Consider the following 5,577-nt stretch of genomic DNA (forward strand, 5'->3'; position numbering starts at 1 on the left):
CACTTTTTATCTTATTTTTATTTATTATTTTTTTTTTTTACCGTTACTCTCACGTTTACCTTCTTACATTTACATACCTTGTCTGCATTAGTTTTCTGTTTCCTGGCATAGGATTTATAGATCCCCGCCGCCCTAATGGACCATCTGTCCTATATCGGCCGTTTACATTTTTAATTACGCTCATTTAAGTTTACATAGCTTGTTTGTATTAATTTCTTGTTTTTACATCAATTTAAGCCCATAACTCTAGTCCACGGGCGGTGTGAAGGAGGATTGCTTAATCTTCGAAATAATAATAATATAAACTACACCACACACACATACACTGACCTGAAGACGAAAGGTAGAAGACGTTCGAAACGTCGTCCTCTACATTTGTAGGTTTCTACACCAGGCATTTGAAACTTAGATTCATATACGAACTACATTTCACTCATTACTAACTATACAAGTACTACATATTATGCCCATCAATATTACGTTTTCTAACGTTGGTGGTTGTGCTTCACCTTACTGCATGGTGAAGTTATCGTGCTAACTTATTAATTTATTAGCATGTTAAATTCACCATAAAAGCCAATATCAGCATGAAACTTAGCACACTTTTTGACATTACACTCTTCTATGTCTTGATTTTTTTAATTCAAAAGTATTTACCAATTGTCTTGTCATGACTCTAAAACATCGCTTTAAATAAACATTCGTGTCTTTTAAAGTAATTATTCTATGAATACGTGTGTAACAAAATTTAATATTATGGGTTTTGTTTTTTACTCCTTCACTTCATACATAATATAGGGGTTGATGGTATGGTGTACAAAGCATTGATGTTACTGTCATCTAATGTTTGAAGGAAAACCAAATATTTGCAAAAAACAGAAACCAGGTTTCGATACCTGTGGTAGCCATGGCACAGATAATCCATTGTGTAGCTTTATGATTAAACTACAAACATTATTAAACGGTTAATATTTTTCATCTATATTGAATGATTTGTATTTTGTTGTAGGTTGAAATGTAACTTTTTATCTTTATCATTAATCACGGTAGTTGTTCATAATAGGGATCGCCCATTTGTTGTTCTCTATATTATTATTGTTCCTTTAGCCTACAGTAAAAACGCACGCATAATCAAACCTGGGCATAGGGTACTTTTTAAAATTATTTCTATATTCTTCAGAAGATAAAGTAATCATAATTCTAGTGTAAATGATGTTCTCATTGCCCCCGAACCTTGTTTAGCATTGTAAGCCCGCATACATACTGCTGTGCCACTCGGGGCTAGTTGATGTGACCACCGCGAGAAATCGAACCCCCGATGTTAGCGATATAAGTTCATAGACTTACCGCTGTCCCATCGTGGGAAGTTTAACAATGAAATACAACTCACTAGTTACACTATAAAAATACATTTTAAAAAGAAATCAAATTTAAATTTCACATTGGAAAAATAATCATTAACATTGGTAACTCATCGCAATAACATAATATACAAAAGTACTCGTTAATATCCAATACACAGTACATACCAAAATTATAACTATGATTTAACGTAGCACAGAATATAAAATGTAATTTAAATACATAGTACTGTTACGACAGCGGAAGTCACGTGACTCTGGTAACACATCATGAGTTTCTAGAAGAATCATGACTTTTCCTGGCAACTCTAATCTTCTATAGGCGCCCTCTATTTTAGTATATAAGCCCGGCAAATAAACCGGAGAATAATTGCAGATAGACAGATAACTGAGTCAAGCGAGCGGTAGTGACCTTAAGAAAAGTGCGTAAATCGTTGTGAATTATAGCGTGTGTTTAAGTTTAAAGTGACTGTGGAAATTAAGTGTATTACAAAGTTTGTAATGAGAAAGAATAAACTAGTTTTAATTAAGAAAGGACTTGTACCGCTGAAGTTTCTCGGAAATAATTTCTAAGGGAAATTAACAAACAAGCAGATACGCAACAATACATTAAAATACAGATTCTTTAACAAAAAGTATAATTTCAAGTTATAATAATATAAACCAACAATACTTTTAACATACAATAAAAGAAAGTACCAACAATGAAAACAAAACCCTTTACAACAGAAATACATACACAAAATAAAACACTTTTTCCCAAATAAAAGGCAAAAGAAAAATGAATACTTTCAATAAAGACGAGACACAACTTCACATAAATGTTTATTTATTCTACCCGACGTTTCGGCTTGGACCTTTTTCAAAAATCATGAACGTAACAGGCTACAAAATTGATTTTAAATTGTAGTAACCGAAAACTATTACAAATTTTTACACTGATGAATGTCAATATGCTAAAATTACATACGCTAGAAACTCTTTACAACACATTAAAGACAAAACACAATCAAAATAAACTATATATATATATGTGCAACAGAATGTTCTGTTAAAATTTCTGCACACACATATATACACTTAAAGAAAGACCAAAAAGTAACTAAATAAATAAGAATAATTTACAAGACATGTTTAAACAATTCACACTGAGAAGTGGTACATCATTTTTTCAATGATGGTGCTCCTGAGTGCTACACCAGTTGGGTGGTGGTGACGGCCACCCCATCAACTACTCCAGTTAAGTTGACATCTCCTCATAAAGAAAGCCCAGCTCGAACAAGACCCCATCAACTACTCCAGTTAAGTTGACATCTCCTCATAACGATCGCCCAGCTCGAACAAGACCCCATCAACTGCTCCAGTTAAGTTGACATCTCCTCATAACGATCGCCCAGCTCGAACAAGACCCCATCAACTACTACAGTTAAGTTGACATCTCCTCATAACGATCGCCCAGCTCGAACAAGACCCCATCAACTACTCCAGTTAAGTTGACATCTCATAACGATCGCCCAGCTCGAACAAGACATATAAATTTAATCAGAAGGAAATAAAACTACCGTTGGCTAATTGAAGATAAACATCGCCAGAATGGTCAAAAATTCTATCTTAAATAGCAAAAGTTCGGTTTGAAAATGCAAAGTCACATAAATTCTGATTGTCCAGAAGATCAGCCAAGTGAGTTGGTTGCAAAGAAGGTCGTAACTATCCAGTTACAACCATACTCTTCTCTAAAAACTACCTTTAAAGACAGAGTCATTAAAGAATTACCTTGGTCAAGCGACATTTCTTCAGGCTTGTGTGTAATTATACCCTATTTCAATTACAAACTGAGATAAAAATCGGTCCTAACAGTTTAATGCACACCAGTCCACGTTGAGTCTGTACTCTTTACCACAGAAGAATGCAGACTCTACAAAAGTAAAGAACATTTATAACATAAGTAGGTAGTTAGGGCAAGATCTTAGACACTGCAAGCTGATTGGCTGCCTCAGGATGAAGGGTGGAGTAGAGACGACGACGACATCGTGCCAGATATGATTACATTGTGTGTTTACATTTAACAGTACTGAAAAGTGTTTAACACAATTAAGGTTTTGCTTAATAAGTAAAACATTAAATCTGCTATTTTAATCTTATCAGCTTTGTAGTTTTTGCTTAAATATTTAATTGTATACATTTTACAAAGACTGATGGTGTTTCTATGGGTGGATAGTGTTACCAAGGGTAGTGTTACTATCGGATGGTGTTATTCCAGGTGGCTAGTTCAATAGAACAATGAGCTCATTGTAGGGTGTCGCAACATGTGATGAACATCTATATTTAATTTAAAACTATTATTTATATTTTATATTGGTTTATTATAACAATAAAAAGTTCTGGACACATTTTGACACTATTATTTCCTCACAATAAAGATTTTGCAATCTGACATACATAAAAAGATATATCTATTAAGGACTATTTACATGAAAACTTTTTGCAACAAAATCATGACAAAATATATCATTAATATCTATGTGGGATCTAAATTTAGAAACACTTTTCATTTTGACACATTTTGACAACAATAATATGCATAATACAATATATATATATATATATATACAATTATTTTTTACACACAGACGAATACAACCCTTGCAGTAATTTTTTGTTGTAAGTCCACATTCAACAGTTCTTATTGATCAATTTTCTTAACGTTTAGGTTATGTAGAGGCAGTCCTAATGGATCTAAATAGTCTTTCTCATCTCAACCCAAGTAAATACAGACCCAGTGGTTACTAGGTTCATGACTGAGATATGGATTGACGATATACATTTGTTTTTTTACAGGGTCGGGTAGTTCATCACTATCAAACACACCTCCAAACTTCTTTCGTGTACACAAATCTTTTGGGAGAGCAAATAAATTTCTAAAGTATTCATAGCTTCTAAGATATCAGTTACGATGTTTCTAGACTGATTAGTTTCTAAAATTGATTGGAATTCTGCGCTGGCGAGAACATTTATAGTGTTGGGTAAGGCACTACCAAAACATATTTCAATTCGTAAATTTCCATGTTTCGCCAAGTTAAAGTGTGAATCTCCAGCAGATAGGTCAGGTGTCATCTCAAAGGCAAAGAGTGTATACTCTCCCGAGTATTCATTATACCCTATATCAATTCCTTGATCTTGAAACTGTTTTTGTTTTTTGTTCCACTAAATAATGTTTCAGTTCAGCATCAAAATCGGGTTGTAAAGGTCGAACAGGAATCGGGTTGTAAAGATCAAACAGGAATATTTTTCGTCCATACTGATTACCACGAAATTTATACTGTAATGTTTGAAATTGTACAGGTTTTTCTTCCAAAATCTGTTAGATGCATCGTTATCAACGCAACCTATAACTAAACGTGTAGGTACTTGACCTAAATATGTATTATCGATAGATGCTTGTAAGTTTCCCCGAGAAATTGAAAACGATTTGCATACTTTATATTCCAAAGTTCTTTTCTGAAATGCTTTATCATGCGACAGAACGATTGATGAGCTGATCTTGACTTTTCTAATGTGTTATAGTACAATTTTGAATCCCAATTCTTTGACATAATACAAAAAGAATATTTACTTTGTATAAGCCAGAGTTTTAAAATTACACCACTGGACAAGAACTTATTCTGCAAAAACATGTCCAAATGTAGATGGACAATCATATCAACTGTTTGATTACCATGTGTTGGTCTTTCATTCCATCGTTCTCTCCATCATCAAAACTGCCCACCGTATCTTTCACCTAGTTAGACAATGTCAAATGATTTCTTATAGCTTTTCCATTATAAATCAGTAAAGGTTGTGAAACAAAGAAATGAGCTTATCATTCAGGTGTACACCCACTTTAGAAAATAGAGAATGAAGAAACAGACTGATAGGAGCAGAGTTATCTTCAACCTTTTTTATGTCATACCATCTGGTTTAACAATCTAGGTCTAGTATAATTTATACAGTAGAAGAGAGAGAGAGAGAGACAGAAAAGTAGGTTAACCATCCTGTAACATTAGGCACGTTATGCCATCTATGTGGATACTGTAATTCAGCCATGGCCACTTCCTACAAATCTTCAAGGTTGATAGATCTCGGAAGACGACTGCCATACTTTGTCAAAGTATTGCGGGCAAAACATTTCATAGAACTGTTACTAGATAATGTCACATACAGCTTAGTCATGCTGAAT

Source organism: Limulus polyphemus, unplaced genomic scaffold (assembly GCF_000517525.1).
Source record: "Limulus polyphemus unplaced genomic scaffold, Limulus_polyphemus-2.1.2 Scaffold5851, whole genome shotgun sequence".
NCBI lineage: Eukaryota > Metazoa > Arthropoda > Merostomata > Xiphosura > Limulidae > Limulus > Limulus polyphemus.